Genomic DNA, 19,032 nt, shown 5'->3' with positions numbered 1-19,032 from the left:
CTACCTGTATCTTTCCCTTACATATAGGTTATACATTAGATATATGTCAACATACACTGATTTGCTATGTAATATCTTGCTTTATCCAATGATTCCATATTTTATTCAAGAGATATGTTTAAAAACTGGCTGTAGTTGGTATATGTCAAGGCAATAAATTATTATACAATTTCGTTCGTTGACAATTATTATATCGTACTCTGTATTTAATTCCCATATAAAGCAAAGATCGATAATTTGAAGTATAAAAACTTCTTATCAACGATAAATAGAAACTACGTAAACAACGTATGATCCATATGACGAAATTGTCCAACGAAACGAACGCGACGAATACGATACCGTTCGCAGACGGAGAACAATGGCGCAGGCTGTTGACAAGCGAACAATCGAATCTCGCCATTGGCACGCGCAGTACGGAGAAAGTAGTCGACCGTTTAATCGTTTAACGTACATTGTGTTTCGCGGTAAAGGCAAACTTGACGTTGTCGTTAGAACGACACGCCGCGGCCGTGGCCGTATACTTATTCGGCAAGTTTGGCCAGTAAATCTCAAGACACACGGATCGGCGTAACTCTTTACGTCGCTTTCTCCTCGGCAGTCAAAAATTACAAGAAATTCGCTTTTCGCGAGGAAAGAGTTCAACGTCAACGCACCGATAACTTTCCAGCCAGAAGAGGAGAATACGTATCGCTGTTTGGCAAAGCCTACGCTTACGGTTCTCCGCGTGGTTTCGGGGGATTCGGTAACGTGCCAGGGGGACAGCTTCGACGACAGGTCGTACGTAGGGTAGGGTCGCGAGGCTGTTTGCTTTTGCCTATGAACTATCTGAATCTATGTACACACGTATATAATATATAGAAGGTGGAACAGCGAACAAGTCGTTCGCGAAATACTTCTCCATCTCAAAGTAATTTCTTCTCGTTGTTGTAACACTTACAACAAGTTAGTTTAAGTAATACGCGATGAAAATTTACTCGAGAAAGATGACCAAACTTGTTAAATTTTTAGCCTTCTTAAATGATGCGTACGCACAGAGCGTTGAAAAATTAGTATTTCTCAGAATTTCAGACAGAATCGACAAGTTTGAACGTTAATTAAGTTTGCGATATAACGCGCAATAACACACTTGGGAACCAATCGACATACCAATTTTCCTTTATTTATAAGAATTTACTGCATCTTATATTGCTACGCTCGATCTACATCCACATCCTTTCCTTAAATTTCTTATTATATACATATTTTAACCAGAGTTTCATTTAAAAAGAACTTCGCCGATGCTCTCTACTTACCTCTAATCGTAATGCCATTCTATGCATTACACTGAACACGCCAATACCTACTCCTTTCACCTATTCTGTACGTTTTACACGTTCTGTATTCTCAACTGTGATCAATTTATTAACGAACCAACGAAAGGAAAAATAAGAAGACTAAAGAAAAGGTAAACGGAGAACAATATCGCTGGACCCTTAATCGGTATTCACGTATCGCCTGAACAATTTCGCAACGCCATAAAAGGGGCAACGATTTTAGGTGACGGTAGTTATCGCTGTATATCACGGCCTGCAACTCACCGTAAACCGTAAGGTATTAGGACGCTGTTTAAGTGGTTAAAGAAACGCGAAATTCCTTGTTGGGGGTTGGAGAGAGGAAGCGAGACCGCTTGGAAGAGGGCCGTGTTGGCGGTAGAAATAAATGAAAAAGGGAGTTGGGCAACCTCTGTGTTCATGTTACTATTTCCTCTTGTCTCTTACCCATTTCTCCCCATTATAGGCCATTTCTCTCTCTCTCTCTCTCTCTCTCTTTGTCCTCCCCCACCTAGCTTTTCTAAGTTTAAAAAATTTTGCGTTTTCTCCTGTTTTCTATCCTTTGCCAACGTTAAGCGTGCTCGGTTCTTCAGTTGTCGATTCTGATTCATACAGCAACTTCCAGCCAAGTGAATTTTGTTCTACTGGTTGCGGAATGTAGACGCTGATAGAGCGGCCCACGGGCCGAGACCGGTCTTCTAAGTCGGAGAAGGAAGTTGAAAGAAGATGAAACCATGGACCGGTTCCATTCTACCTTCTATGCTCGATTTTTTTCATCGCGTCTCACTGCTGCAGATCCTATGGTTACTCGTGGAAGCTTAGGAACGTCTCGGTGAAACATCGGAGAAATCGTTATTCGCTGGGACTAATTAAAAGTTTCTTCCAACAGTCGACGAGAGGATGAAGGGAAAAGAAAAAAGAAAAATTACGTGTTGAAACGAACGGCGTGTTGCTCGTTAAAAAATGCCTGGCGAACATCAGGCTGGAGATGGGCGATGGTTGGTTGGCCCATGGGGACTGTATCAAAGAGGCGCGAGAAAGAAAAATATCAGGGAACGTGTGTCGCCGCGTCGTGGCAAGATCGTGCGCTGGCATCTCATTAGTCCGCGAATCCTCCGCGCTAATGAGATTAATTATCGCAGAGATGTCGGGTCTCTCTCTCTCTCTCTTCCTCCCTCCCTCCCTCCCTCCTTCCCTCCCTACCCCCTCTCTCTGTTTCTGTCTCGATCTCACGCAGAAGGAACGCGAGGAGCAATCGGCTTGCTAAAGAAAGAGAAAAAAGAAAAATCGTGACAAACAATCGTACATGCCGTTCGATGGTAAGTACACGCGACGCACTAATTCCACGAGAGACCCGTTAATTGTTCGCGGTGTTACTCCACTCTCGTCCTGCTCGATCTGTGACACGCAGCGGGCAATTTAATGCAAAGATTCGATTCGATGGGTTGAGCTTCTTCTCATTTTTCTTCTTTTAATAGTGTTTTTGTTCGTTATCCGACGATAGCAACGATGTCTAATTGCAGGTACTAGCGATAATTATACGCGTTGTCCAAACTAGATATTTCTATGACGGACAATCATTCGGAATCACGAAAGTTTTATCTTAACAAGAATCAAATAAAGATCAAAGTAAATAGGAGCTTGGTAATTTATTTCGAAAATGCCATAGGTAGATGTACATCTTTTGCGAGACAATACACTTGCGCTAGTCTTTCAATGAATTTAAATTCGCGTTTCTCGTTGAGGTGCTCGATCGTCGCATTTCAAACCTACCAAAGTACGAGATCCTTGATGGTCCTTCGGTCTATCGCGTTTAATCGGCCGAGTCAGATCCGCTTAGTTCGAACCACGACAAAATCTATCACGAGCGAAGAATGTTATCGGGAATTTTCGATAATCGATAGGTGGCCGATCGACAAGGGCATAGTTGGCATTCGCAGGTGCGGATTGTTCTGGAATATTACGTTTGCCCCTGTGGCTCTGTATCTATACAATGATCGGTAATGACAGTGACCTCAGGGGTTCTGAACCCGGACAGATTTGAATAATTTCTGCGATTCAACCGTGGCGCGTCACCGCGACGTATCAGGAACCCTGTCTTTAAAACGTATCGGGGAAGAAGCGAATAAACGACTGCCGATTAATAAACGACCGCCGTTTTTTCCATTAAACAATCCTTGCCGAATCGTGCAACGAATGAATTTTTAATTTCGACTCGGTCGGCGATCGATCGATCAACGATCGCGTTTCGTTGGACTTTTATTTTTGATAAGCTATATCGATGAATTTATAATAATGAAATTTGATTTTTCAGCACGATGTAATTATATTTTCTGACAGAATTTGTGTTCAAGGTTTTGGTATGTTACTACGAGACGCTCTGTTGCCGGTTGGAAAATTTGAACGAAAAGACGTACGTAATCGTATTCTAGAGGAGACGCTTTGACATTGCGGCGTTAAAAAAGAAAAGGAAAAGACGAGAACAGAGTGGGAAAGAGAGAGAGAGAGAGAGAGAGAGAGAGAGAGAGAGCGGTCTCTAGTTGAGCCGTGGTGTCGCGTCGGCGCGATAAACTATACGTTGCTTGTATAAGTAACATGCCTTAGGACTTGAGACTTGGAACGGCTACAGACGGATCGACTCTAGGCGGTCGACTGGCGAGAAATTTTACCAAGTCGCTTCGTGTAACTGCAAATTTACTCGACTAGCTAAATCGACGGGTCGACCAACTTTCTGGCCAACTGGGGCCAGAAAATTGCTCGCCAGTCAACCACTTGGTCGACCGTTGGATTCGGTAGCCGATCGAACACAACTTTCTACCAGCCTACACAACTACATTTTTATGTTCGTACACGAAAACTTTACCGGCCAAACGACCCTGAGTCGTTAAGCTTAGTCGAGCAAATTTGCATTCGCTATTTACACAAAGCGCAATTTAGACGCCGCGCCGCCGGGACTGCAGAGGACAGGTGAGCAACGTATTTGCACCTTCCGAGGATGCCTTCTTCCGTGTTTTCCTGATAAACGACGACGAATGTAAAAAGGCCACCGCAAAGATTTTACCAAGAACATATTAGCACCAATAACACATAAAAAATACATATTAGCAGCTAGAAAATTGAGGAAAATTTCCTATTTTACTTTATTCGTATCGTAATGGAAAAGATTGGCTCAAATGGCAATAACATCGTGCGTGTGAAGTAGTACGATACAATTGAATCTTCGAGCTTATGAAAATTGCAAATGACTTCAGGCGCGTAAAGGAAAAAATTAGTTTACGTACATGTGCATACATACCAATGTCCATAGTATAGTTAGTGTACTTATTATACGTAGATATATACAGTTTGCGATATAAAAATGCAGTAGAGATATTGGTGATAAGCATTATATTACGATAAGCACGTAAAGAAGATAAGAAAATGCTACAGTTCGTTTAGCCGCTTGGATACGGGGCGTAACTACATCTACCAACTGGTATTGTGATTCATATTCGTAGAATGATAACGTTGAGATTCTACCATGGCACGATTACGAGGATTTACGATCCTGCGCTTATATTCCTCGCAATTATCATACGATAATTCGGACTCTTCGAAACTAAACAAAATAATCTAATCGTTTAAGTAATTTTAACGATCGTTTATATCGTTTATTCGTTATATCATTTATCATTTATCGAGCCAAGCGTTAGTGCATTTACCGTCAATAAATAAAGAGCGTATACAGCTAACAGGATTACGAAACGAAATGAATTTTTGTTACGGGATGTTGGAAACTATCTGTTAATTACAAACCCCTAGCCTGGGTTACGCAAACTCTTTTACAGCACGGTATGATACCATGTTGTCAAACCTATCTTACGGATATTCTACGCATCGATATCGATCGCTAAAATATTAGCTTGGTCTTTCTATTCCTGCAAAATCTCTGACGGCGTCTACTTAATTGGAAAATTAAATCGACAACTTTCAAGGAATTGTCTCGTCGATTATTCTTATTGCAGTTTACACAGAGAAACGTGACCGCTACGAAAGTACGAAAGTTTAAAGGCGATAATTACGCGACGTATGCGAATTTCGATGGTTGATCACGCGACGCGTCCGAACCCCCGGCAATCGTTAGCCAAGAAAATGAAAGATAAACTACGATCGAGTACACAAGTCCGAAGACTGAAGAGGAAAGACGATCAAAGAATTAAAGCGGCTAACGAATACTTACATAGTTGAGAGATACTGGCATCGCTTCGTCCAGAGTAGAAGAAGCCTCGCGTTTAGCTTCGCCTCCTGCCTAAGTGTGCAACTAAAGCTGCATTAATTAGCGAGTTGGCCTCACCTCGCCGAATGTGACGGCGCCGTCTCGCGTTGGGCCATTTGCGAACTGAAGAAAACGTGCGGTCAAAGGAAAACGGCGGTTCTTCAACGTCATTAAACCAAGCAACGCAACGATAACATTAACTACAGACGTCATTAAAGCGATTACTTTTTCCTTCTTTCTTTCCTTTAAGAGCCACTAGGGCATTCCCCTTCACGCGAACCATTTTCAGCGATTAACCGAACAATCGATACGGATCTTCTTTCCCTTGTTTCCATTCTCTCCCCCTTCCCCTCGCTCCGTCCCACCCTCTCTCGCACACATTCTCTCTCTCTCTCTTTAACATCCCATACATTTTATACCGAACATGAAATTTGGAAGAGGAAATTGTTAGTGATAATTGCAAGATTTGCACAAAATAATAAAAAGATTGCGTAGAATAATAAACTGCGAGAGAATGGTAAAATATAAAAATTTACTTGACCGTCTAGAGGTCGATGCGGTAATCTTGATCAATCGCGTGAAATGTTGGATTTTTTCAATTTCTTCCATAAATTGCCCTTTTTAGAGTCGGATTTAGTCGTTAATAGTAAGAGGTTACGTTTAGGCGAACTGTCGCGTCTTAAATAATTCGCATATCCTAACACGTATACGGTTGAAAATAGATGATATTAATTTAATCCCATTTTCCATTGGACTCGGACGCCTGCTGCACTGACGCGGCAACAATATCATATCTCAGAGTTAATATTTTTCAGAAGATATCGTATTTTCTCTGTGTAAGCAGCCCTCGTGCAGTCAACTACTCGATGCACCACCTTCTAAGCAAATATAGTCGCGTTCTGCGGTTGGTAACGGCTTTGGGTCGAATGAAATACCGCGTGAAATGTGGGTGGATACATGTACAACAATGTACATCGAAGCATAAATGGATTGCCAAACGAGAATAAACTTCTGAAAGTCTGACTCATCCGTACATTCGTCCCACGCTATCTCCTTTTATCCACACAGGGTCGAATCAGCCTAATGCTAGACTGCAATATCAAGTGATTCATCGAAATGTTCAGGGCTCGATGTTCTTTCCAATTACGGAAAAAATACACTAGTTCATTATTATAGGATCATAACCGCGAGCGAGACGTTCGAGCGGAGATGGCGAGAGTTCGAGCAGGGTTGTTATTGCTCTTAGCGGGGGTTATTGTTTGTCCGAGTGGATCGACGTTCGAGGGATCGGTGCTTGTCAAATCATAGACCAACCGATTCTTTATCCATTGAATGAGTTCTGTATTCGTCAAGTAAAGTCCAATGTATGTACCTTGCATGGTTGTAGTATCGATCGGTAATAATAGGTATTGATATTTTCAAAATTTTGGATTTCTTTTCTAATCCACGTTTGGGGATCACGATCGATACTGTGAAATTTACACAAATTTTGCGGTCTTCAAACATATGTATACCTACTTACATAAATACTTATTCGCTTGTAAATCGATAGATATTGCATTTAATTGGAACCATCGATCTTCGCTGTACCGTAACAATCCTTCGAACCAGAGTTATCTTATCCGATTGTGTCAGCCACTGTTTAGCGGAAACAAAGCACATCGGAGAACGATGAACGTGTCACCGATGCGATCGAACCTAGCCAATGCGGTGCAACGGCATGAAGCGTCTAGTATCCAGATGCTTCGAGTATCCTCGGGACGTTGGAACACGTGCTAATTAACGATGTTCAGATACCGCCCCATTTGGCTCTACCTTTAATACAATACCAAGGCAAGACCAGGAATCATCCGTCCATCCTGCTTTGTTTCCGTTTCGCCTAGAAATCGCAGCCTATATGTTTCCCCTTTGTTCTCCGTTATTCGCTTAATCGCTGAACCCGATCGCCTCACGTTCATCCGGATCCACCTTCGAATTTATTTCACACGTATCAAAACACCTAATTCCCTTCGTTTGCCATCTAAAAGATGCGTTCGAAAATAGTTCAACTTAGTTCCAGTAAGTGAAACTAATTCCTTGCCACTGAAAAATTTTGTCTATCGTGTGGATCGATTCACATTGTTAAAACAATGTATATAATTGGGAAACGTTTCACCAAGATAATTCACCATTTATAATTTGATAAAAGAGGTTTGCATGCTTGCGCAAACAAACAAGCCCCAGCGCGAGTGTTCGCTCCTCGGAAAAGCCTCGAAAGCTCGTTTAGATCGAGGCTTGAGGCTAACGTCTGCCGCGTGATTGGCCTGGAAACGTAAAAGAGATTCGTATCTGAGTAGTTTCGTGTTGCGAATTGGAAGGTGAACGCGCAGAAACGAACATCGAAAGACGTTTTGCACGTTTGTTCGTCGTCATTTTCTGCACGCAGATCTCTTCCGCCGTATCTCCCTGCTTATAGTCTAGACCAACTGAACTATAGGATATATCGCCGGCGATCAAGCTATTTCTCTATAAATTTAATAAAAGAAAATAAAAAAACAGCTTGCAAGTTGTTCCTTTGTAAAGTTGAATGAAATTATTAATTAGGAAATACAGGTACGCGTTGATTACCGACTATGCGATTAAGGATACATTCCTATTATTTTCTCACGCGTCGATTTTCAACGCGTGCGATTTTTACACCGCAGCGCGTTATTTCTGCTTTTCAAATTTCTACAGCGCAGCGACTGAATCTATGCGCATTTTGAGACAAGAAAAAGGTATAAAACGGATACGTATATATATATACGATAGCGTGGTTCCCTCTTTCTCTCCGAGGGACGCTTTTATCGGAAACGGATAATATCGTCCGCGATATATGCGACACGGCCAAGACCGGAAAGAAGTAATACAGCCCTTTACGCTCCACCCCTACCCGTGTCTTCTCGCCTCGGCTCCGTGTTCATTACGCTGGTTTTACGACAACATTTTTCTCCAGTGTCGCGCGGCTTCCTCTCTCGCGAGGGCTCGTGTCGCGCGTTGCGTCTCGTCGCCGTATTTTCGCTTGCAAATTCTCGATACACTCGGTACACGGGGCAATATTTTCCCAGCGAGAATCGATGTTCTCTCGTCTTTCTCGCTCGTAGCCTTGCTTCCGTTCAACATCCTTCGTTATTTATCTCTATCGCCGTACCCGTCAAGTTCGTTCAATTAATTTTTCCGCGATTATTAGGGACGCGTATGAACAGTATCGAGATTCGAACATCTTTCATCGATACAACTACACGATTATCGAACCGAAACCTGTCGTGGACACGATCGTATGGATCAATGATATCGGCTAAGGATTAAATATTTAAAAGATCAAAACGACGCAATGAAACTTTTATCTTTCCAATTAGAAAAGAAGAAAGCAACAGTCAAGAGCGCTGCTAAATTAAGATTCTGACGAGTTAAATCAAGTAACTTTACAACCTGTGTCATATCGCACGAGCCGAGCGTTTTCACTGAACTCCAAGGAACAAATAAATAATCGTGGTCCGAGTCGTTGATCGCTAGTAAGATGAAATTATGATATTCGATCGATCCGACGCGACACGACGCAACGAACAGAATAATAAAATGCTTTCGTCGGATCGGATTTATTGTTAAAAGCAGCGAGAACGCATTGTTCCAAGTTTTTCGATTAAAAGTTCCCCGGTATCATTCGCTCTTCCTTTGGCTCCGTAAAACGCTTCTGGTCGGTTATTTACGTTTTCGCTGACTTGGAAGATAAATTGGGTTCGTTGCTGAGACAGACTTTGAAGAAACAATAGCCAGTATTGGACAGTGTTGTATGCGTGAGAGAAAAATTCAGGCAAACAGTCTTCAATTTGAACATTGCTTCTCGTAGAAGAAAGAATTTTTCGCCCGTTAAAAGCAGAGAAATCACGGATTCATCACATAATTGGATAACTCGATAAAACATCTGGATAATTTACATACTTTCTGGATACATACTTGTCGTTATCGCACAGTAATTAGTAACGACGAATTAATTGCAGTCAGATTTCGTAAAATCGTTGGAACATTGCAAAATTCGAAACGCCCAAGACGATAACTTACTTAAACCCCGTTAATTTCACGCGGAACCGTACCTGTCGTATTTTATTAAGAAAAAAGATCGGTGTGACATCGGTGTGAAAAAGCGATCGATGTGTCATCGAATGATCCAATTCGTCTCTTTTGAATCAGTACCATCGCTGCCAAATACTATTAAGTACTACTAAATACTAAATACTAAATACTAAATACTAAAATATTAAAATATTACAGCTACATATGTACCTACTTTACTTAGATACTTGCTTTATTCGTTTACTCGTAGCACTGAAATATTCTATCTGCGCTACCTAGTACCAATATCATAATTTTCTGAACTAAATTTTACCATCCTCTGTTACGTTGGATTCATTTTTAAGCGACTCCGCCGTTCTTTTTTCCTTTTCCTTTTTTCTTTTTTACTTTCTTTCTTTCTTTCTTTCTTTCGTTTAACAACGAATAACAACGAAAATGCGACCAGAGTAACGGCGATTTCTGGAAAAACTCCCTTTATTCGCGTTGCGCACTGCGTCAAACTGCGTTTCACGATTTGTACTACAAATAGTAGATATAATTCCTCGCCTGCAATTAAAGCAGCCGTTGTGTAGCAGAGTAGTAGCCTTCCTTAATGTTCGTTCGCTGTTCCGACGCCACTAGCAGGAATGAAAATGATTCGCCGTCCCTATTAGCTTCTTATTTAGCATGGGCCGATGCTGCGTAGCGTGTACGGTAATGTACACGCGTGTATCGAAACACGGCGCAGTCACACAGGGTGTATCGATGTTTTACCTACCGTTAATCGCAACGACGCGACGGAGAAACCACTACGGCTGGCGGTCGTAAAATGTCGTTTATCACCCGCTAAAGTCATTGCAGCGCTACCTCCGCGGGACGCCATTAATACGCAAATTGCGAGCAGAAATTCTGTGGGACGAGACGCAACCACGATAACTAATACCTATGCAAGTCGTTACGATTCTGGAAAGTCATTGGATGTTTCTATGATTCGCTCTGAACCGGCAAGAATTCCACATCGTTATCCACCTGGTAACGTGAAATTATATTTATTTATTTATTTATTTTGTTTAGTTAAGAATCGAGGAGTTAAAATGTTAAACGACATATGTAAATATTAGAAATAGTAGAATATCATTAATCGTAAAATATAGTATGCAGCAGAGCAATCAAAGCGTGCAAATCAGTAGTAAATTTAAGTAATCTGATATACGCGTAAATGTACGTATGTATTTCGGTAGCATTCGTGAAAAGATGATAGAGCGTATATTTGTATCCTACTACAAAAGTGGTTAAGACATTTCGAGGTTTAGAAAAAGACAAGTGTAATAGAAATGAAATAAGAGTTTTGTACAATATTGCGTTTTATGGATCAATTGGTAAAACGGCAAAAATTAATCACATAGAAACGATTCGTTCGACAACGTTCTACGTAATGAATCGCTGACGATGGTCGATACGTACACTTATGTATCACAAACTATGTATTTTGTTATTGCAAGTCGAAATTCACGCGGATCGTGTTTTTTTACGATCGACCCACTCGCTCCACAAGTTCCGTCCAGAATTTTATTATTACGCCGTGCAAGAACGAACTGGTCGAGAAAATAGCACGAAAGTCGGCCGTAAGAATACAGCGAAAGAAAGGAGAAAGGGATAAATAAAAATATAAGAGGAGGCCTGGTCGTTTCACGGACAACCTCCAATAATAATAACGGATAATAAATAATTATATCTTGTATTTTATAACATTGTATAATAACTTAAAAATTACGCCGAATACTCGACGAAATGTATTATTATGTCTATATATTATATATATACGACTACTAATTACGTATACGTAATTTACATCTATAAGACAGTTGTCGGAAAAATGTTTCACAGCGACCTTTTTTATCAACAATCGTTCTTATCGACATGACAAAAAGGTTGAAATTCTACATTTCTTTTTGAATAACTTGGACGCTAAGAAAAATAACTTTTTTCATTTCTCGTTTAACATTATGCATCGTCGAATGAGAAATTCAATTACATATAAGATTTAAAAGAAAGGAATCGATCGATTAGACAACATACTATAAACTTGTATTGTTCGTTTTTTTTCTTTTTTCTTTTTTCTTTTTAGAATTTTCGTATGAAAATCAAATTAATTTTCACGTCTGTATTACTCAGGTTGCAGTATTGTCGAACTCGCGAATAACGGCCGATCACGAAAATGGGGATGTATTACGTGAAACGGGGTAAGAACGGAACACAACTGATGCATCTTCCTGTTAACGTGGGAACGCGAGTATGAAACACAACACAAGAGCGCTTATCGTTAGTAGAACAAGGACTAAAAAGGGTTGGGGTGGGCGGGGGTGAGAGAAGAAAGATCGAAAATCTGTCGACACAAAGAAAGCACGAGTAGAGGAGAAAGGAAGTAATGGAAAAGGAAGGTCGAATATCTGGTATGGTAGAGATAGAGGCGACCTAAGCAGGCTGGACGAAACTGTATAGAAAAGAGAGGAGAAGAGAAGACGTAACGATAGGCAGAGATAAAGAAGCGCGAGAGAGAAGGTCGACCGGGTGCAGGACACGCACGTCGCGTCGGTGCGACTAGGATGGAAAGACAAGAGATCGTACTCGATGCTCGTTGGGTGAAGTTAGCAGTCGATGCGCACACGCCACGCGCTCCGGACGTACGTATCGTTCCTCTCTCCGGTTCGGTGTCTCGTCGCGTTGCGTCGCGTCGCGTCGCGTTGTCCGTTCGTTCCTTTCTTGGTTTGTCAACGTGTCCGTTTCGAGCCAGGGAAATCTGCTGCGCGGCTTCCGCTCGAAATTGTTTCCTCTGCGACACTCTACGCGACAGAAACTCGGTCGACCGACGATCTTCGTCGTCTCGATCGTTTCTCTGCCGAACAGCCGCCGCATGCGACCGGTTACGAATTTCAAGAAAACCGATCCTACCAGTGTAGTGGTACATTTAGAATTCGCGATGCTTGTGATATATTAGTATCAGTGAGCCACTTATTCTGTGCAGTTTTCAACATTCCTGTGTGTGTCGAGCATACTCGAGTTTAGGATAAAACCACGACGTGTTACCTTATCGGAAGACTTGGATGGTTCCTTGGAATGTTCGTTTCTCGTTGATGCCCGAGCAAAACGGGTTGAGCCGTGAAATCGAAAGCCAGGTAAATTAGTCGTTTCTCTAAAAACGATCGTGCTACGACGTGATTTGTGCAACGTCGAGATGCGGTCGAATTAGATCGATAATTCGAATATCTGTAGTTTGAATGCTTTCATGAGACTACGTTTCTATCTTATAGATTGTTTATATTACATACTTGTCCGACGAATCGTATACATACACGCACGCACGTACGAACACCTATATACCTATACTGTACGTATATATAAATATTTACTTGCAACGAAAAATCGTTTCGTAACATACATTTATTTATTGTCGGTAATACGTGACCCGCTGTGCTCCCGTGTCCCCCGCACGTAGTTTTCGTCACTCGGACCTACGGTTTCCGCACCGCATGTCGTTTGATTCGTTACGCATCTCCGTTTCTCTGTCATATTATTCATACGTGGCTCGCATTTCACACAACGTTTCGTTCACACAGATTCTCGTTCATCCATAAAAAATTATTGAACGAAGCGTGTTTTAAACAAAGACGAAAACTTTGTTTGCTTTGCATTTAATATTCATTATTTAAAATTCGATTTGATATGCTTATAAGGAATGCATATGTATACGACCTCGGTAGTCTGAATTTCTGTTTCTTGAATATAAGATGAGAAACCCGAACAACCATTAGATTTCAATCGTCTCCTTGTGATTTGAATAATCGAGTTTCGATCGTTACATCGATTCGAAAAGCAAGAAACGTTGATAGAATTGGCCGGCGCTCGATTCAAAATACTCTTACAAAGTGATCGTTAAGATGGGTGTGACTATATGTTGAACGATATATGGATCGACGAAATTTTCACAAGTTATATATCGTGTCGCATCACGCTCAATTTTCTCCCTTGATATTTTTCCGATGGCATTTAAATTTTAAAGGCGAACGCTGGACGACGTGAACGGTGGATCAATCATGGCTGCACGATGGCAATGACAGAATGGTGTTTATTAATAACTCTGTGACAGAAGTAACGTGCCTGTTTGAACGAACCTTCGAGCCTTCGAGCCTTCGAGCCTTCGAGCCTTCGAGCCTTCGAGCCTTCGAGCCTTCGTGCCTTCGTGCCTTCGTGCCTTCGTGTTTTTCTCACGTAACGATAAATCACGATGTCCTGTTGTCAGCTAGCCGAACGAACATAATGAAACTTTTCCGTTTCCACCACATATCGTACGCGCGGTATGTGTACGTGAACCGCTGGCGCCTATGACTCATTTCACGGGCGTGTATCGTGATTTTTTGCGGTTGAAACGCCGAGACGCAAGATCGTAGGAAGGAATATGGTTACATCCGCATTCTGTCTCCGAGGCGTCTAGATATGTATATCTATGTACCTACTATACATCTACGCCCTACGAAACGAAGGAAAAGGGAACGAACGTTTTAAATTCAAACAGTCATTTTAACAAGGTAATCTCTCCTGCTGTTTGCTAACTTTTACGACATTTTTTAACCTCGTTCTCAAGATTAGCACATTGGTTTAAAAGAATGGTTTATTATATGAGAGATAAAATTTATATGGCGAAATCGTGGTACCAAACTTTCTTTCGATTTACAATGTCAAAACAGGGTCGGTTGACATTTCTTTCGAGTCACACTATCTAAAAACACCTCCCCTTATGCAAGATTAATTATTAAAACATGATTATTTCTGCTTACGTTCGTTACAAACACATTAAAATGTTATACGACGAAAATTGTTACATCGTGTTATTAATATTATACGATGCTTGTTCCTCTTCGCGTCCTTTGTCGTTGACAAAGACAAGCGACTATATCTAACTGATATAATATAATTTCGATATTGTTTCGCATAGATAAACGTTGAGATATTTGATTGCTTGAAACGCGTGTGTATACGTACATCTACCGATACGCGCTACCGATGGTCAGATATCATATACTAATTGCACGTATGTATCGCGTGGTACCCAGATCCCTTCACATGGAACTTGGCCTCGATACAGGCTTCGAGGTAAATCTCGTCGCGACAGTTATCGTTACAAGAACATTCCAGCATGACCTACATAATAACCCTTGGGCCCAGCAATGTCTGCGATATATCGATATTCGTTAAGCATGGAATTTACTTACTTATTGCCGACATCGTATTACGTGTATGTATGTATAATAAAACATACCGTAGAAGGAATTCAGAGATGAGATCATGGCAAGTGCATGAAAGTAGGCGGTCGGTCGATTCAATAAACAGCAGCACGAAGGTCACAGGCTGAAGTCATCCAATGTGTTAACATTTTTATTTTCGGCTCGCTTGTTCTGGCCTCTGGCTTATACGAAATGACTTGAAATCGATGATCGCAGCATCTTGTTAATCATTGATCGTTAATAAAACAACGTAGTATTAACCGCAAAGCTATCGACGATAGCCGATAAAAAGTATGATCCATCTTTACGAGTAGGTTTTCTCCTTGCACGGATTCGGTCGTTTGTAAGGCGTTAGAAGAACGAAGTCGGCGATTTGATCGACAGTGCTATAGATGGTGGTACTCTAGTCTCTTATTCCATTTATTATGGACGAAAAATTGACGACCATGTTCTTCGACCGTGAACCCCATCGACGCAACGCCACGTCTCGAGCGAACTTAATGTCACGGGCTTTGCTCGTAACGGCGAGTTGCTAATTAATTAAACGAAGCGAACCTCTACACAGATAAAGCAGATATTTCTCGTTTCTTCTTGTTCACCGACAATTTTATTCTCTCGTTGTTTTCATTATTGTTGCGCGTCTTATTCAAACTGGTTCGATCGATTCGGCGAATCTTCATTTCTCACGCTTTTTCATGGTAAAAAGATACGCGTTTAGAATTCGGTTCGATGCAACCGATACAATTTCCCAACACATACGTTATTAATCTCAAATAATCTATCGGGTATTCCGTTAATTGGCTCGTTTCTTCCATTGATAACTTTACTCTTGTAATTTAACTAATGTAATTTAATTAATGTACAGTTTTGCCATATGCGCTGTTGGTATAAAGTTTGAATTAACTACTAATCGTTACGTATTCGAGAGATTGCAAGAGGAAAAGTCGCTATTAAAAGATCTATCGAAATAAAGAAATGCTCACGGATGTATCAAAATAATTGTGTTTCGTATCGACGATTGGTATTAACCAGTTGATACTTCTATTATACGAGGCGCACTCCTTAAGATTGGTTTATATTATCCGTTCAGATACGCAATTGAAAAAAAGGAAAAAACCGATTACCGGTTACGACGTGATTCTGCCCAAACAGACACGGAGTCGGATTGTGCATGTTAGTTTCTGCTTGAAAACGCTACGAAGAATAAGATACTCCTCCGTCTCGTGTCGTACAGTGGATATCGTTCGATAATCTTTTCACATTTATCTCTCGTAAGTGTCACAGCTTTTGAACGATACACATATACACGTACATTTCATTTCAAGCGGTAGAAGAAATATTGGCGGAAACGTGAGAAACAATATCGCCGGTCCATCTGTCGTTCCATCGAAAATGTCCGATTCGTGATTCTCAGCATAACGCGTACTATCCGAATGTACGCGTTTACACTTTGGACGTTTTCCGACAACTTCCGACACGGAATACCTTCCCGCACGCGTGCGAGACGTAAGGCCGCATCTCTCCATTCCGCGTCGGTATTCGCCAATGCGGCCAGCGGTCAATGCGGTAGTGCCAAGACAGACGTCCCTTCGCTTGTGAAGCCGATCGGCGCTGCATAGGCATGCCGCGATCGATTTACCGACTGTTGTCGGTATAGAAATGTCTGACGATGAGCGGAACCGTGCCGTAAGCCGTAACCGTGCCGTAAGCCGTAACCGTGCCGTAAGCCGTAATCGTTCCGTCTCCGAACGGACATGTAATACGCGTAAATCCACCTTCATAGTCGATACGCTGCCAGACTTATTTTCAAAAGGAATTAGAAATAAAGTGGCACGATTAACCATAGACTTTGTTGAGTCAGAATTGCTCTTTGCAAAATAGATTGCGATCGATCGTTCTCCGTTGCCTTCCTATTTTACGATGACTTTTCAATGTCGCTTATTAATGTCTCTTTATGTTATCCAATTTTGCGATCTTTTCCTTTGACAAATTTTTCTATTTTATTTATCCACCTTGTTTGAAAAGAGCGAGGCGGAGCTTTGAAAAAGCGATGATCTTTTATTTCGTCGTTAAATTATTTCTTCTTTTTAGTTTTTCGTTCCTCAAGATACGTAAATATAAAGCGAAGAGAAACAGAAAGAAATTGAAACTTATTTGCCGCACGCGCGCGTACAGCGATGCATAAATTATGTATTGAATTTGATTAATTATTTATATGCATTCTTAGCACGCACGCAGTGTTTATTGCTGCATTTATGAGTCATGCAAGACGCGCAGCTGCAATTGTCAGAATTGAATTTGTTTAGGATGATAGTGGCTAGAAGATCTTTGAAAGGATAACTATGTTTTTAGGGAATTTCTAGTGCCATCTTCGTGCGAGAATCAATCAGTTGAAACAGAACTTTGAACATATATTACGTATACATTTTATATCGGAAAGTTTATAAGGACACATTTTATAAGGACAGTTACCTATATTTGAAAGACGAACAAGAAATTCTTCGCTTGGCCTTCATCTTACGTTTGAGAAATAAACGCACAATTTGTAACGTATAAGTTTATTTTCTATTATATGAAAGTTGCCGCGTTCTATTTTATATCGGAAACACGAGCCATCTGGTGCTAGAACCAAATGTCACTGCCGTAAACAGCGTGATAGGAAAGAAACTCTATTTACGAGCGTGCAATACGAAGATTTGCGTCGAGAGAAGGGAGAGGATTTCCTGCAAGTTATCAGCATATCCCTCCTTTGGTATCGCACATGTTTCACACACGTGTTACGCTATTATGTCAATCGTTACCACGTGGATAAATGCACCAACGATACATTCTCCAAGGACTAGCTTCCGAGGCATGTTTACTAGCATGTAAACGAACAAGCAACGTGAACGACAGGAAACACGCGTTGAACAAATTTTCTTGAATCAATCAAATCTGTTTAGCCTTTTTAATATATTTTAATATTCTCGCGTATAATAGTGACACGTTATGTTATGTTGCGTTATGTTGCGCGATCGTTAGATTACGACGGTAAACGTTGAATTGGATCCGCAATGTTCGAGGATAGCCAGCCCTCGTTTACAAATTCCGTTTCGAATTATTTGACTCGGAGAACAACTCTTGTTTGGTAGCGTAGAACCGAGTATATCGTTTGACTTGGCTTCGCTTAGCTCGAAGAATCAATCTGTATCGTTCGCTCGTCCTCTCGGTACGATCTTTTCGCTCGAATGTCCGAACGAACCTAATCTCTCCTTCGAGGGGAGGTTGAAAAGGCAGACGGGAGTGTAACAAGCTGTATAGATTTCGAAATACTTGGAACATTTGGATTTTCTATTTGTAATGGGGCAGATCTAATATCAATGGCAAGATAGGAGCATGGCGTGGTGGTGGGGTGGTAGCTGACGTTGGAAATTTCTGCAAACAGATACGAGTTAGGGCGAAATATATCGTTAGAAGATAAATTTGAGCATATCGCGAAAAAAAAAAAAAAATACAAAACGAATGTCAAGCGAGACGTAATTTGCAAACAAAATTTTCAGATTGACAAGAAGAGAACGTTTCAAGGAATATCGAAATATTTCGCTACTCCGTTTGTTGCCGGATTATGGCTTCCTTTATTCATTAGGTTTCTCTGTTACCAAGCAGAACAGTACCTCCAACATCGACGTGTGCTCGTCGTAGGTTACAGCCACGCGCGTTTCGGCCGATCATCGTGCCACGCGTACATGCGTATCTTACATAATACATACATTGTACATATATTCTGAAGTTTACGATGTTATCTGTAACTCTTATAATATAGACTATATAAAATGTTGAAAAATCGTTAGTTTTCATAATTGGTCAATCGATCGTTACAGCGACCTGACAAGCGTATCGAACAATTTTTTGTATCTGATCAGGCAAATGTTGCAATAGTCAAATCCTGCAATAGTCAAAATATCCGTACAGTTGTATCGTACGCGCACGATACGGTATCACAGTAAATCCGAAGAGGCATACCCCTATGTATCTTACGCCCGCTCATAGGTCCACCGGAACCTGTGTAGCTGACTTAAAGATTGTACCAACGAATTATACGCGGTGAATATGCGCTGTTAACGAACGGTAG

General features: G+C 41.1%; 1 protein-coding gene across 2 annotated transcripts in view; it reads left to right on the top strand.

Moving 5' to 3' along the window:
* LOC132905209 (guanine nucleotide-releasing factor 2) overlaps nt 1-19,032 on the top strand; it is a 51,895-nt gene that overhangs the window by 11,014 nt on the left and 21,849 nt on the right. The gene's annotated exons all lie outside the window — the stretch shown is intronic.

The sequence above is a fragment of the Bombus pascuorum genome, chromosome 3 (assembly GCF_905332965.1).
Source record: "Bombus pascuorum chromosome 3, iyBomPasc1.1, whole genome shotgun sequence".
In the NCBI taxonomy this organism is placed as follows: domain Eukaryota; kingdom Metazoa; phylum Arthropoda; class Insecta; order Hymenoptera; family Apidae; genus Bombus; species Bombus pascuorum.
This window is presented reverse-complemented; position numbering and strand designations above follow the sequence as displayed.